Source organism: Molothrus ater, chromosome 17 (assembly GCF_012460135.2).
Source record: "Molothrus ater isolate BHLD 08-10-18 breed brown headed cowbird chromosome 17, BPBGC_Mater_1.1, whole genome shotgun sequence".
NCBI lineage: Eukaryota > Metazoa > Chordata > Aves > Passeriformes > Icteridae > Molothrus > Molothrus ater.
This window is the reverse complement of record NC_050494.2, coordinates 15,336,876-15,353,315: the sequence shown is the minus strand read 5'-3', so window position 1 is coordinate 15,353,315 and position 16,440 is coordinate 15,336,876. Positions and strand designations below refer to the sequence as shown.

The window sequence follows — 16,440 nt, the reverse complement described above, 5'->3', positions numbered from 1 at the left end:
AACCCTAACCCCTAACCCTAGAAAATGGCGGCCGCCGTGACGTCGTGATGACTCATCAAGATGGCGGCGCCCATACCATCACATGGTACAGAACCAAGATGGCCGCGCCCATACAGTCATGTGACCCAGGACCAAGATGGCGGCGCCCAGGTGGTCACGTGACTATGGACGCAACATGGCGGCGCCCATGGAGTCATGTGACCGGGGACCAAGATGGCGGCGGTCACGTGATCGGAGAAACCAAGATGGCGGACCCTGTGATGTCATCCAACATGGCGGCGCTCAGTAGGTCACGTGACCGTGGATCCAACATGGCGGCGCCCATGCGGTCATGTGATCTGTGGCCAAGATGGCGGCGGTCATGTGATCGGGGAACCAAGATGGCGGACCCTGTGATGTCATCCAAGATGGCGGCCTCCTAGTGGTCACGTGGTGCCGTACAAGATGGCGGCGCCCAGGGAGTCACGTGACCCGAGAGCCAAGATGGCGGCGAGTGCTCTGTGACGTCATTTATGGCAAAATGGCGGCCGCGGGGGTGACGTCATTTACGGCAACAATATGGCGGCCGCGAGGAGTCACGTGGTGTGGGGGACAAAATGGCGGCCGCGAGGGGGGGTCACGTGGTACCGGAAGCAAAATGGCGGCCGTGCCGGGTGACGTCATTTGGGACAAAATGGCGGCCGCCGGGACCAGGATTTTTTTCTCGCTTTTGGGGGGGTTTTGCGGGGTTTTTGCGGGTTGTGCGGGGCCGGAATGGCGTTCCGGTTCGTGCGGGGTTGGTGGCGTCGCGCGTGGGGGTCTGGGGGGCGTGGGGTGGGTGGCGCCGTTTCGATCAGGCGATTGGTGTGGACGCCTGTGCACTGGGGTCCTTTTTAGGGCGGGTCGCGCTGATGACGTCATTGGGGGCGCGCCGCGGGTGCAGTGTGGCGCTGGGGATGGCAGGGGGCGCTGTGCATGCAGTACCGATAAGCAGACGGCAGGGGGCGCTGTGCATGCAGTACCGATAAGCAGACGGCAGGGGGCGCTGTGCATGCAGTACCGATAAGCAGACGGCAGGGGGCGCTGTGCATGCAGTACCGGCCGGCAAACACCAGGTGGCGCTGTGCATGCAGTACCGGCCGGCAAACACCAGGTGGCGCTGTGCATGCAGTACCGGCCGGCAAACACCAGGTGGCGCTGTGAATGCAGTACTCGGGAGTAAACGGCAGGGGGTGCTGTAAGCGTACTCTCTATGGGTGGGTGGCGTGCTGGCTTGCAGGGGGTGGGTCTGGGGAGGGGGGCGGCCACGGGGGCGGGGTTTGGCTGATGGCTACTGATTACTGGTACCTGGGGTGGGATCCCTATATACTGTATATAGTAAAAAGAAGAAAAACTATATGTCCGGTGCAGCAGTAGGAAATTTCAGGCTCCCGGGGAGTAAATGGTTTGCTTTTTTAAATTATTTTTTTTCTTTTACTCCCAGGGAGCCTGAAATTTCTACTGCTGCTTTTTTAAACTAAACTAAAGCTAGAAAGGAAAACAGCTAGAAAGAGGAGGAGAGAGAAAAGTGAGAGAAAAGGAGAGAGAAAAGAGAGAGAAGGAGAGAGAAGGCAGAGAGAAAAGAGAGAGAAAGCAGAGAGAAAAGAGAGAGAAAGCAGAGAGAAAAGAGAGAGAAGCAGAGAGAAAGCAGAGAGAAAACAGAGAGAAAAGAGAGAAGCAGAGAGAAAAGAGAGAAAAGAGAGAGAAGCAAAGAGAAAAGACAGAGAGAAGCACAAAGAGAGAGAGAAGCAAGGAGAAAAGACAGAGAAACAAAGAAAAAGGGAGAGAGAAAAGAGTTGGAAAACAGAGGGAGAGAAGAAAAGACAGAGAATAGAGGACAGAACAAGGACAAAGACAGAGAAAGAAGAGGAGAGAACAGAGACAGAGGAGACAGCGTGAGACAGAGAGAGGGAGAAGAGAGAGAGGAAAAGACAGAGAACTGACAAGAAGACAGAGAAGAAAATAAAACAGGAAGACAGAGTGAGACAGGAAAAGGAGGGTGGTAAAACTGAAGAAGGACAGGAGTTAGAGGGAAAAGAAAGTGGTTAGGAGTAGAGTGAAAGTGAAAACTGAGGAGTGGGGTGAAAAAGGAAAAGACTAAGAGCAAAAAACACAAACCCAGGAAAAGGAGAACACGGAGAGAAAGAGAAGCGAGAAGACTGACATTGGCAGTTAAAAACAAAACAGAAACAAATGGTTAGAGATAGATGGAAGTTAAGTTAGAAATAGAACAGTATAGTGAGGATCAAAAGGAAGAAATGCAGTGGAAAGAAATGACAAAACCACACCAAAAAAAGGACAGGGGCCACAGTGGGGGAAGGAAGGGCAGGGGGTATCTTTATTAGGGGTGACTCAACTTTATTAAAATAATGTTTTTATTTATACATCAGCAAAATACATGGAAACAGTATATACAAATGCAAGTGCAGATACAATCCAAAGACACACTGGTAAAAGTCTAGTTTACATACAGAGCAATACAGGGCAATGCAGCAGCTACAACAAATGCAATACAGCAAATACAGCAAAAAATACAGCAAAATAATACAGCAAAATAATACAGCAGTTAATGCAAATGCAATACAGAGCAATACAACACATACTAACACAGGATGATAACCTTTTTCTATTTTCATTACAGGTTGATTCATTGTTACAGGACACCCAAAGCAACAAAAGCACACAGAAAACAACACTCATCTACCATTAACACCCCCGTCACATTACACACAAACTCACATCGCTGCCATCACAACTGCTAAATTACACCCCAGCAATCATTGCTCCTCGGGAACGTGGTTCCCGGGAGCCTCCAAAAATATCCTCCTGCCTGACAAAAACCCCGGTCCCTGGAGGGTCCACGCCCAAACTTTGGCGATGAACGTCGCCTCGCAGACCGACCGGGACCGGGGAAAAAAAAACCCAGCCGGGGGGAAAAAAAAAAAAAACCCCCGGCTGGGGATTTTTTATTCTAAATTTAAAAATGAGTTGAAAAACCTGAAAAGCAAAAGTCATACAAGGTTACAACCCTAGAACCCTTCAACACACACACACTTCCTTCAGCTTACACACAAACCCACACTAAATCACACCTCGACTGCTCTGCTAACCCTCGGCACACACTCACGCCCCTCCTCGGGAACGTGGTTCCCGGGAGCCTCCAAAAATATCCTCCTGCCTGACAAAAACCCCGGTCCCTGGAGGGTCCGCGCCCAAACTTTGGCGATGAACGTCGCCTCGCAGACCGACCGGGACCGGGGAAAAAAAAACCCAGCCGGGGGGGAAAAAAAAAAAAACCCCCCGGCTGGGGATTTTTTATTCTAAATTTAAAAATGAGTTGAAAAACCTGAAAAGCAAAAGTCATACAAGGTGACAACCCTAGAACCCTTCAACACACACACACTTCCTTCAGCTTACACACAAACCCACACTAAATCACACCTCGACTGCTCTGCTAACCCTCGGCACACACTCACGCCCCTCCTCGGGAACGTGGTTCCCGGGAGCCTCCAAAAATATCCTCCTGCCTGACAAAAACCCCGGTCCCTGGAGGGTCCGCGCCCAAACTTTGGCGATGAACGTCGCCTTGCAGACCGACCGGGACCGGGGAAAAAAAAAACCCAGCCGGGGGGGAAAAAAAAAAAAAAAAACCCCGGCTGGGGATTTTTTATTCTAAATTTAAAAATGAGTTGAAAAACCTGAAAAGCAAAAGTCATACAAGGTTACAACCCTAGAACCCTTCAACACACACACACTTCCTTCAGCTTACACACAAACCCACACTAAATCACACCTCGACTGCTCTGCTAACCCTCGGCACACGCTCACGCCCCTCCTCGGGAACGTGGTTCCCGGGAGCCTCCAAAAATATCCTCCTGCCTGACAAAAACCCCGGTCCCTGGACGGTCTGCGCCCAAACTTTGGCGATGAACGTCGCCTCGCAGACCGACCGGGACCGGGGAAAAAAAAACCCAGCCGGGGGGAAAAAAAAAAAAACCCCGGCTGGGGATTTTTTATTCTAAATTTAAAAATGAGTTGAAAAACCTGAAAGGCAAAAGTCACACACACAAGGTTAAATCCAGTCAGCATGCGCTCACACACGCAGACAGACATATGCTGTCACTCACGCTCTTCCCGTTTACATGCTTGGTGTGGCCCTTACTCGAGACGCTGAAGAACGCGCTTCCACACTTCTTCTGGCTGCCGCTCCTTGACGTCAAATGGTAGATTCGCGGGAAATCGGTAGCCTCGGGGACCTGTGAGACAACAGGAAGCGGTCAATGAGTGGCTATCTGACAGCTAGGACTTGTCCCCGCTCTGGACCAATAAATTTTCTACCCAAAACCCCATTAAAGACAGATGAACAGTAAAGTTTTTAAAACTCTTCTACCTAACTGTGACTACATGCCAGGGCAGGGCAGCTCCGAGCATAAGTGGTACAGTGTAAGTACATACAGTATAAACCAGCATAGGCACACGCAATATAAGTACATACAGTATAAGTACATACAGTATAAACCAGCATAGGCACACACAATATAAGTACATACAGTATAAGCCAGCATAGGTACACACAGTGTAAGTACATACAGTACAAGTACATACAGTATAAGCCAGCATAGGTACACACAGTGTAAGTACACACAGTGTAAGTACATACAGTGTAAGCCAACACAGGTACACACAGTGTAAGTACATACAGTGTAAGCCAACACAGGTACACACAGTGTAAGTACATACAGTATAAGCCAACACAGGTACACACAATGTAAGTACATACAGTATAAGCCAACACAGGTACACACAATGTAAGTACATACAGTATAAGCCAACATAGGTACATGCAATGTAAGCCAGGACTTGAGATAGCTCTCTGGAAGATGAATTCTTGAGCCCTATACCCCTTGGGAGGATGGAACCTATCAAACTCCTGCGGTCACGTGAGGAGGGTGTAAGATGCTCCCTCGGGAAGTCCAAGAGAATGGCGTGGAAAAAAAGGCACTACCAAAGCCGGTAGTGAGAAGGAAGACGGATGAGAACATTTTGTCCCTTTGAGGATCTTGTCCCTTCCTGTCTCAAAGAGTAAAAATGTAAAGATGCTGGAATAAGGGATATCCAGAAAGGAACGTGAGTAGAATATGGCCTACGTGGCACAGAATAGTGCCGATAAAGCGTCGAGACGTAACAAGGACCTGTGACGTGGAAGATGACGGACACAGACTACATAACACAGACACAGACAACATAACATAGACACAAATGACACAACACAGAGACGAGTGGCAACTGCCTGGCACTGTCCCCTTAGGGACCTGAGATGCATAGCCCAAGGTGAGCCAGAGGCTGATGATGCCAAAGGAAAGGAAGCCCTATGACAATGGCAAGTGATGATGAAATGTAACTCGTCAAAACAAGTTAGTGCCAAAGCACTTAAGAGGATGCTCAAGAGGCTCGGCGAGCCTAGAGAAGGAAGCCGACTGCCGGGTGACCGTGGCCGTACCTCCGGACGTGAAGGCGAGCTCCTCGGGGGAAAGATCCCTGACGACATCAAGTCGAGAGAGGCGGACGACGCAAAGTACGCGAAGATGTGGAGATGGGTCGGAACTGCCCTGCCCAGAAAAGGCTCTGGCAACGCTGAGGGGAAACCCTCTCCCTCTGCTTCCAGAGAGCCCGCCCCGCTACAGACCTCTCCACTAAGCTGACATCAAATTGCCTCCTGTGAGAGTAAAGGCTATTCCCCTTCTCCCAGCCACTGGCCCCCAACACTTAGCTTTTAGAAGAGGAGCGGGCAAAATCCATGCTGGGTCGGACGTGGACGTTGAGATGCTCTCCGTGTGTGCTTCGGCGCTGCCATTTCCAAGCTTGGGCTACGAGCCTCCTCAGGGTACCTAAGACAAAACAGAAAACCTGACTATTGCCCTCAAAAACAGTAATTCCCGGGACTCCTCCGCACCGCTGCCACGGCTCACCTCAAATCTTGATTTGACTCCAGACGGTGCCCGGAAGAGACCTGCAAAGAGAAAAGGGACACGCTTAGCAGGCTGCTGTGTAACGCTCACCTAGGAGTCAGCCTGCCTAAACTCCTACTCACCTGCCCTCCTCCGTTCCTTGGCGTGCCTAGGGCAGCGACAGCACCTGCAATGAAACAAAGCGGAAAAGGATGCTGAGATACTGTGAAAACACAACCTCCCAAATCTGACAAGGATGCCACACCGATACCTTAAGCTCTCACCCACCTGGCATAGGCATGCTCGGCCAGGAGAGATGGCAAGTGGACCACCTAAAATAAAAAAACAAGAGGAGATGCTTAGAGCTGCACTAAAACTGAGACATCAGCAATAACAACTGCTTCTGTATGCTATTCAATGCTCACCTCGCCCACTCGGCCTTGACTGCTGCTCTCAGCATTGACCTCCTAAAAAGAGAGACAAAGAACAATGCTGTAACAGCCACCATTTATGCTTCCTCTGCAGAGACAAACAGTGACTGACCTGCTCGGGGCAATCCCCGCACCTGGGATGGGGGGCTCTGCCCTGGATTTTATCCTTCTGCATCTGAAAGAAAGTTAGGACAAGAGTCAAACTGTTGCAGGATAACTTAAGAGCTCCAGATATCCTGTGTCCATCTACAAATCCCACCTAGAGTCCAACTACAGCCCACATTACAAACTCCAAGTCCCCTGGACTTCTCCTATTGCACCAGGCTATGCGGCAGGGCAGAGCAGCTCCGGCACAAACGTGTGCTGACACCCGTGACACAGGACAGGACGTGACAGCCAACGGGGACACAACACGGACAGAAATCTCGAGACAAGAAGCATGACTGCAAGGAGCACAAGGACAGAAAATTAGATGACTGAGGTAAGACCGATGGCGAGCTGATGAGGCTCAGAGAAACCTGGAGGAAGAGGATGCTAAACTGAATGATTTAGTCCAAAAACTGCAAAGATGGATGCCCGAGAATCCTACAGCCAGAAGCCTCTACCTGCCCTCACATTCTTTCGAGTCCTAGTCCGCCATAATGGATCCTGGCACGGCAGAGCTGTCCATACAGCTCAGAACAAGACCTGAAAAGACATCTGACCGGATGCTTCTAAAGAGACAAGAGAGTCTGATGCCTGTCTGAGCTCCTGAGGCAAAAGTTCTATGGCCTGGATTCCAGGCCAAGAAATGCAGAGATCGCAGATGCTAACAATGATGCCAGGGTGTCTGACAGGCCCCTCAAAGGCCTAAGGTAAAGGACACGACATATCCAAACAACACATAACACACAAAAGACAAGGGACACGATACACACCAGGACTGCTCTGCCCTGCGCACCTCAGCACTGTGATCAAAAGTCAGGCTTTGCTTTTATGGGGCCTAAGGGGTCGCCTCATGGACAGCCCCTATCACCAAAGTGGACTCAAAAACCCCTCCCAGTAATTCCCAAACCAGCCCCCTACTTTCATCCCCTCTCTGGGTCGTGGCCCTCTACTTATCTCTCGCACAGCTGGTGCTGTCGGTCTCCGGTGTGAAGAAAGGCCACCTCGTCAGCTGGGAAGGTCCTGCTGGCACCAGGCTGGTGTCTCTCAGACAGCTGTATTAAAGAAAACCAAACATCAGTGCCCGATCTTGGCAGCCCCTCGGCCAAAACGCCACAAGTCTGCTACTCACCGTGCTCCTAAGAACGCTCAGCTCCGCGTGCTGCACGCTTCGGGCACGCTCGGAGACCGAGGCCATCGTCCCAGGGGGTGCCTGGGTTAAGAGGAGATGAGGTGATTGGGCATGGCTGAAAACTGAGGGGACCCTCGCTCCTCCTCCCTACTTGCCCTACTCACCGCAACTCCTTGGCAGCTGCTGAAGGCCACCTGGATGGCACCTTGAAATAGAAGAGTTCAGGGCTTCATCACCAGGTCCTGTAACGCATCCACAGGGCTCACATGTGCAGGGAACCCGGTGCGTCGGCCGGCTGGTGACGGGGGCTTGGCAGGCTCCGAGTGGATTGCCTAAATCACAAAAAAGAGAATGGAAGCTTAGAGCAGCACCAGAAACTGAGACCAGACCAATAACAGCTACATCTCTCCACTGCTCACCTTGACTGCTGGTATACAGATTTACTTCCTAAAAAGAAAGACAAAGAACAGAGCTGTAACAGAGTCACCACATACACTTCTGCTGCAGAGACAAATGGTGCCTCACCTGCTCGGGGGAAACCCCTCACCCGGGATGGGGCCCTCTGGCACACATTTAATCCATCTGAATCTGAAAAAAAAGTTAGGACAAGAGTCAAACTGTTGCAGGATAACTTAAGAGCTCCAGATATCCTGTGTCCATCTACAAATCCCACCTAGAGTCCAACTACACCCCACATTACAATCTTCAAGTCCCCGGGACTTCTCCTATTGCACCAGGCTATGCGGAGGGGGAGAGCAGCCCCGGCACAAATGTGTGCTGACACCCGTGACACAGGACAGGACGTGACAGACAACGGGGACACGACACGGACAGAAATCTCCTGGCAAGGAAAATGGCTGCGAGGACTGAGAGAATGCAAAAGGAGATGACCGAGGGTGAGCTGATGAGGCTCAGAGAAACCTGGAGGAACAAGATGCTAACCGAATGATTTAGTCCAAGAACTGCAAAGATGGATGCCCGAGAATCCTACAGCCAGAAGCCTCTACCTGCCCTCACATTCTTTCGAGTCCTACTCCGCCATAATGGATCCTGGCGGGGCAGAGCTGTCCATACAGCTCAGAACAAGACCTGAAAAGACATCTGACCAGATGCTTCTAAAGAGACAAGAGAGTCTGATGCCTGAGCTCCCGAGCCAAAGTTCCATGGCTTGGCTGCCAGGTCAAGAATGCAGAGATCACAGATGCTAACAATGATGGCAGGGTTTCTGACAGGCCCCTCCAAGGCCTAAGGTAAAAGACATGACATATCCAAACAACACATAATACACAAAAGAAAAGTGACACGATACACACCGGGACTCCTCTGCCCTGCGCACATCAGCACTGTGATCAAAAGTCAGGCTTTGCTTTTATGGGGCCTAAGGGGCCACTTCGTGGACACCCCCACCTCCAAAGCGGACTGAAAAACCCCTCCCAGTAATTCCCGACCCAGCACCCTGCTTTCATCCCCTCTGTGGGTCGTGGCCCTCTACTTATCTCTCGCACAGCTGGGGATGCCGGTCTCAGGTGTGAAGAAAGGCCGCTTCGTCAGCTGGGAAGGTCCTGCTGGCACCGGGCTGTTGTCTCTCAGAACTGTATTACAGAAAACCAAACATCAGTGCCTGATCTTGGCAGCCCATGGGCCAAAACCCCACAAGTCTGCTACTCACCATGCTCCTAAGAACGCTCAGCTGCTCGGGCCGCATGCTTCGGGCACACTCGGAGACCGAGGCCGTCATCACAGGGGGTGCCTGGGTTAAGAGGAGATGAGGTGATTGGGCATGGCTAAAACCTGAGGGGACCCTCGCTCCTCCTCCCTACATCCCCGACTCACCGCAACTCCTTGGCAGCTGCTGAAGGCCACCTGGATGGCACCTTGAAATAGAAGAGTTCAGGGCTTCATCACCAGGTCCTGTAATGCATCCACAGGGCTCACACGTGCAGGGAACCCGGTGCATCGGCTGGCTGGTGACGGGGGCTTGACAGGCTCCCAGTGGATTGCCTAAATCACAAAAAAGAGAATGGAAGCTTAGAGCACACCAGAAACTGAGACCTGAGCAATAACAGCTACTTCTCTCCACTGCTCACCTTGACTGCTGGTATCCAGACTTACTTCCTAAAAAGAAAGACAAAGAACAGAGCTGTAACAGAGTCACCACATACACTTCTGCTGCAGAGACAATGGTGCCTCACCTGCTCGGGGGAAACCCCTCACCCGGGATGGGGCCCTCTGGCACACATTTAATCCATCTGAATCTGAAAAAAAAGTTAGGACAAGAGTCAAACTGTTGCAGGATAACTTAAGAGCTCCAGATATCCTGTGTCCATCTACAAATCCCACCTAGAGTCCAACTACACCCCACATTACAATCTTCAAGTCCCCGGGACTTCTCCTATTGCACCAGGCTATGCGGCAGGGCAGAGCAGCTCCGGCACAAATGTGTGCAGACACCCATTACACGAGACGGGACGTGACAGCCAACGGGGACACGACACGGACAGAAATCTCCTCGCAAGGAAAATGGCTGCGAGGACTGAGAGAATGCAAAAGGTGATGACCGAGGTGAGACCGATGGTGAGCTGATGAGGCTCAGAGAAACCTGGAGGAACAAGATGCTAACTGAATGATTTAGTCCAAGAACTGCAAAGATGGATGCCCGAGAATCCTACGGCCAGAAGCCTCTACCTGCCCTCATATTCTTTCGAGTCCTAGTCCGCCATAATGGATCCTGGCGGGGCAGAGCTGTCCATACAGCTCAGATCAAGACCTGAAAAGACATCTGACCGGATGCTTCTAAAGAGACAAGAGAGTCTGATGCCTGTCTGAGCTCCTGAGGCGAAAGGTCTATGGCATTGGTGCCAGGCCAAGAAATGCAGAGATCACAGATGCTAACAATGATGCCAAGGTTTCTGACAGGCCTCTCAAAGGCCTAAGGTAAAGGACATGACATATCCAAACACACATAATACACAAAAGACAAGTGACATGATACACACCAGGACTCCTCTGCCCTGCGCACCTCAGCACTGTGATCACAAGTCAGGCTTTGCTTTTATGGAGCCTAAGGGGCCACTTCGTGGACACCCCCATTTCCAAAGGAGACTCAAAAATCCCTCCCGGTGGGTCCCTACCCTGCACCCCGCTTTCATCCCCTCTGTGGGTTGTACCCCTCTACTTATCTCTCATGAAACTGGGGATGCAGGTCTGTGTCAGGTGCAACAGAAGGCTGCCTCAACATCTGGGAAGTTCCTGCTGGCACTGTTGTTCAACAACTTCCTGTTGTTTCTTAGTCAGCTACATGAAAGAAATGCAAATATTAATGCATGATCAATGCAGCACACTGGCCAAAACCCAACAATTCTGCGACTCACCGTTCTCCTAAGAATGCCCGGCTCCTGGGGCCGCACCCTTCGGCCGCCCTCGGAGGCTGATGCCATTGTCACGGGGTAAGCCTGGGGTAAAAGGAGACGAGGTGATGTGGAATTGCTGAAACCTAAGCAGACCCTAGCTCCGCCTCCCTACTTCCCCGACTCACCGCGACTCCTCATCCAGTGCCCAAGGCTACCCTGGTGACACTTTTAAATAGAAAAGGCAGAGGCTTCATCAACGAGTCCCGTGATTCTTCCGCAGGGCTCGGGAGAGTGGGGCACCCGGTGCGTAGGCCGGTGGGTGACGGGGGCTCAGCATACTCCAAGTTGATTGCCTAAAGCACAGAAACAGGAACGGATACTTAGAGTTGCACTGGAAAGTGAGACTGGAGCATTAACAACAAGGTGAGCTACTCAATGCTCACCTTGCCCACCTCATCTTGACTGCTGATATCCAGCTTTACCTCCTAAAAAGAAAAAGAACAGAGCTGAAACAGAGTCACACTTGACACTCCCCCTGCAGAGACAAACGGTGACTGACCTGCCCAGGGGAACCTCCTCACTCGGGATGGGTGGATGGATTTTGCCCTGGATTTTATCCTTCTGCATCTGAAAGAAAGCAAGGACAAAAGTCAAAGGGCTGCAGGATGACTTCACAGCTCCAAACATCTTGTGTCTATCTAGGAATATCATCTAGAGTCTGGCAACACCCCACAAACTGCAAGTCCCTGGGACTTGTTCTCTTGCAGCAGGCTATGCAGCAGGGCAGGGCAGAGCAGCTCCGGCACAAATATGTGCGGACACCCGTGACACAGAACGTGACAAACAGGGGGACGAACAAACACAACACATTATGCTTGTGGTGAGGGTCTCGAGGGGAAAAGGCAAAAGGGACCCCAAAGACACACTAGGTAACACGGTACGCCGGACAACACGACGTGGACCGGAACTGTTCTGCACTGCCCGCCTGAAAGCTGCCATCAAAAGTAGAACCTCTCCCTTCAGCTGTCCTAAGAGGCCCCTTGGAGAGATTGCTTTTCCCTCTGCTATTTTTTAAATCTGTCCCAGGAACTCCCAACCCGCTACTCTCCCATTGTCCCATCTCCAGGCTGTGACTCTGACTTATCTTTTGGATGATCGGTGATGAGGATCCACGTTGTACCTGAAATGAGTCTGCCTCAGAGGGCCCTGTGACCGCCTGTTAGCCTCTCGGTCAGCTACAATAAAGAAAAACAAAACTAAAGTACGAGTACAGAGTTATGTGGGCCAAATCCCAGCGAGTCAGCTACTTGCCCTCTCCTGAGTGTGCCTGGCTCCTTCAGGCTCCAGCTTCATCCTGATTCCAAGGCTGTGGCTGTTATTATGAGTGACACCTGGGTTAGAGAAAGGCAAAGTTAAATGGCATTCCTGTGAGTGCAGTGGATGACCTTGTGTGCTGCAAGACGTGCGAATGCCTCTGCCATGCTTCTGAAAAGCCTTGGGGTGGGGGGGCCTCAAATAAACACCCTTCCTCACCCTGCTGCCTTCAAAATCACCCCCCCAACAATAACTCCTAACTGGATACCTGCTCACCCTCCCTCTCCTAGTCACAATCCTCAACTCACCTGAAGCCTCAGTCTCAAACATCATCTTGGACACCGGGCAGATACCTCTTGTGACACAATGAATCTGCTGAAAAAAGTGTCGTAGCTGACACAACCTGGAGTCTCTGGAAGCTGCACTCCTCCTAAAAAAAAAAAAAAACAGAACAAAACCAGAAATTACAAATGCATTTTACCGCCCCTAAACACAAAACCCAAAATTGTGAACTTAAATACGCCCTGTATTCTATGCTGTTTTCTTCACAGTATCTTCAAAGCCTCTGTTTCTTTAGATGCCCAGAAACACCTGCTGAAAACAAGCTGTGATAAGCTGAAAGAGCTTCTTCACTGAAATGAGAGGAGAGCTCTTATCCCAGCACCTCCCAGAGGGGGAATGAAGGCCCTGAGCAAAGGCTGGGGTTAATATACCCCTGATGGTGCCCGCCTCTCGTTCCCGTGGCACCCGGGAAAAGGGAGGGGGCGAATCCCACCGGGTATAAAAACCCTCAGAGCAGCTGCTGCTGTTTGGCTCCTCTGACTCGAGTTCAAGGGGAGTAAAGGGCTTGTTATAGAAGAAAACTCTTCTGAAAAATAACAGCACTTTCTTTTTTTGCAACAACTACTTGGAGTTAATGAGCAGAAAACTGGTAAGAAATAAAAGTTTCTGTTTAGGCAGCATATCTAGATAAATTGGGTGATTTGCTGTTAACTTACATAATTATTCCTTAGTGGCTACTAAGTAGTACTTCATGTGTGACTATGCTGGGTGGAAAAGAATGCTTATGATATGAATAGTCTAAGTCTCCTTGGGACCTCTAATTAGGTCTATCAACATTATAAGTAAAAATAAGATAAATAAAAGCTTCCCAGGCAGTGTAAGGGTTAAGTGCATGCCAGGTGCCAGGCTCACCCTGCTCTGAGATACTTGGTCCTATGGCACAGAAAGGAGGGCCGTGAAATGCAGTTTTAAACCCTTAAAATGCTGAAAAAGGCAGAGCTTCCTTCCAGTGAACCCCTTAAACAGAGGCAATGGGGCAGTTACCTCTACTGAAACGAATACAATAGCAAATAAATAGTTTCTGCCCTTTAATTTATTCTCCTTAATACTGGGAAAAGAGGGATTTTCCTCACTTTATATCTTTCCAGCGATGAAAAAAGAGGGATTTTTCCCTCAGTTCAAACTCTTAAGATGGAGGGTATAGCTGGGCTTCTCCCTCAATTTAGGCCTCAGGACAACAAAAAGGGGCTGGCTGCCCTTAATTCAAACCATAAGAAACATTGTCAAGGTTTTCCCCTTCTACTTAAACTGGAAAATAATCAAAAATGAGGACTCCCTGTCAATTAATACCCCGAACAGCATAGAAAAGGCAGGGACTCTTTCAACTGAGACCACTAAAATTGCAGGGGAAGCAGAGTCCCTCCCAGTTTGAACACAAAAAATAAAGGAAAAGGAAGCTTTTTCCCTTTTTTCTAAACCCTTTTTAGTGCTGGCTGCTACTTCCATAAGATGATGAGTAAGAATAACTCAGGAATGTTTCATCATTTGTCTCTGCACTGGTCAGAAATGGTAATTTGAGCTCAAATCTACAGAAATTTAGCAAAAGAAGTTGGACACTCAGAGGATAAAAATAGAAAAAACTGCATTGGAAGGATTTTTCCAGCTAGTGAGTGAGTTTCTAAAGGCAATAAAAGAAAAACGGTGAAAGTATAAGGCTGGGAACGAAATATTACCTCATCCATTCCCGTTTGTTCCCCGACTCGTTCGCGGTTGCCCCAGCCCCTGTGCCGGCTCCGGCACGGTCCGTCTGTCCCGGTCCGTCTGTCCCGGTCCGTCTGTCCCGGTCCGTCTGTCCCGGTCCGTCTGTCCCGGTCCCGGCCGCCTGGCCCGCGGCCGCTCCGCTGGCCGTGCCGGCGGAAGGGGCGGGGGGTCCGTCCTGCCGTGTGCACTGTGGGTACCGCGCTGACCGCACCGAGGGGGGCTCCCGTCTGTCCCATCCCCGGCTGCCCTGACTCTGCTCGGCTCCCGCCGCTGCAGCCGGGGTCAGTCCCGGCTTTGTCTCTGCCGGATCAGCCGCCGTGAGCCATGTGGGGCCGATCCACGCTGCAGCTCGGTCTGCACCGGAACAGCCCCTGGCGCGATCCCGGCTGCAGACCCCGCCTTTGGAGGACCGAGACCCTGAGCTGTGCCGATCCCCTCGGACGATCCCGGCTGCAGACCCCGCCTTTGGAACACCCAGACCCTGAGCTGTGCCGAGTTTCCCCGTCCTGCCCTGAGCTCCGTTCCCTTGGTAACCACAGCTACCGGCTGCTCAGCGGAACTCTCTAAAGAATCACCTTATCGAAACACTAAAAGTTCAGGTAAAAGAAAGCCCTCTCCTGATTCTTCCTAAAAATACGGGAGAAAAGCTATAGAAAATAAAACTCCAAAAAGAATGGGATAAAGGGATTAGTCTATTTCCATTAAAAGAGGCTCCCATAGGAGGGGGCGGACCAGGGTTTGTAAATGCTCCTTTGACTTCGTCTGAGGTCTGAAATTTTAAGAAATAAATAAAAGGGATACTTGGAGGATCCCATAGGCATAGCTGAAGAATTAGACCAATTTTTAGGTCCAAACATTTATACTTCAGAAGAGATGTGGTCTGTAATGAAAATAATATTTTTCTCAGGAAGAAAGGCAATTAATCAGAGCAGCTGAAATAAAAGCTTAGAAAAAAAGATAATCTACGTAGACCCCCAGAGAAGAAAAAATGCCAACTGTACCTCCTGAGTGGGGTAAAAATAATGAGGAGGGGAGTAAACACATGAATAATTATTGTAATTACATAATCAAAGGAATAAATGTGACAGCATATCAAAGGCGAAATGCAAAAAAAAAAAAAAAGGTTTTTAAGGGACAGCTTTTCGAAGGGAAAGAAGAAACTGCAACTAAATAGATAAACAAACTTAAGATAAATAGGAAAATGGTCCTAAGTAAGCAGAAGATCTGAAAATCTTTAAAGAGATGGGCACAGAGGAGGAATAGGGAGGTCATAAGCTCTAATTTTCTGGGGGGGACAAATACCATCTGGAGCCTGTGATAACTTTAAAAGTGGATCCCCAAGAAGAAGAATTGGAATTTGTAATAGACACAGGGGCAGAGAGAACCTGCCTGTTAAATATTCCAAAAAGTTATAGTGTGAGCAGACATATAGTGAAAGTAACAGGGGCAAAGAGGGAAAGTTTTACATTTCTCGTCATTAAAGATGTAGTAATTGAGGGAAGAAACTAAAGTTTGGATGGGAGATGTCTTATTGGTCCCAGGGGCAGGTAGCAATTTATTGGGAAGAGTCTTACAAGTGCAGATAAGAATAGGAGTTATATCAGAAAATGGGAAAATGACAGCTAGAGTTTTAAAATTATTTAAGAGAGGATGAAGAAAAAAAAAACAACAAAAAAGTTTGAAGTGGGGAAGGAAATAGGGGAAGATTAAATATCAACCCCATAAGGGTTACAATTGAGAGAGAAGATTGTCCCATATGTGTATGTCAGTATCCTGTATCTTTAGAAGGACGGGAAGGTTTGAAGCCAGTAATAGAAGGACTAATAAAGGATGGGGCATTAGAACCTTGTATGTCTCCTCATAATATCCCTATTCCCCCAGTAAAGTCTGATGGGAGTTATAGACTAGTACAAGATTTAAGGGAGGTTAATAAAAGAACTCAGACTCACTACCCAGTGGTAAAATATCTTAGACACTTAATAAATAGAAGTAGCTAGAAAACCAACCATGAGAAAATTGCAAGAATTTTATTCCTTCTCCCTCCCTCTTCAAAGAGAGAG

The 16,440-nt window shown here is 49.6% G+C and overlaps 2 long non-coding RNA genes across 2 annotated transcripts; both read right to left on the bottom strand.

Moving 5' to 3' along the window:
- Window positions 1-6,611: 6,611 nt before the first annotated feature.
- Window positions 6,612-10,667, bottom strand: LOC129046865 (uncharacterized). Its single transcript, XR_008508667.1, has 9 exons — window positions 9,866-10,667; window positions 9,761-9,788; window positions 9,507-9,674; window positions 9,343-9,423; window positions 8,199-9,265; window positions 8,093-8,120; window positions 7,838-8,005; window positions 7,674-7,754; window positions 6,612-7,596 (listed from the first exon to the last, which is right to left on the bottom strand). It is a non-coding gene; the product is annotated as an uncharacterized LOC129046865 (long non-coding RNA).
- A 214-nt stretch (window positions 10,668-10,881) lies between these two features.
- On the bottom strand, window positions 10,882-11,841 carry LOC118694430 (uncharacterized). The gene is made up of 5 exons (XR_004981435.2): window positions 11,583-11,841; window positions 11,467-11,508; window positions 11,209-11,376; window positions 11,045-11,125; window positions 10,882-10,967 (listed from the first exon to the last, which is right to left on the bottom strand). It is a non-coding gene; the product is annotated as an uncharacterized LOC118694430 (long non-coding RNA).
- Between the last annotated feature and the right edge of the window lie 4,599 nt (window positions 11,842-16,440).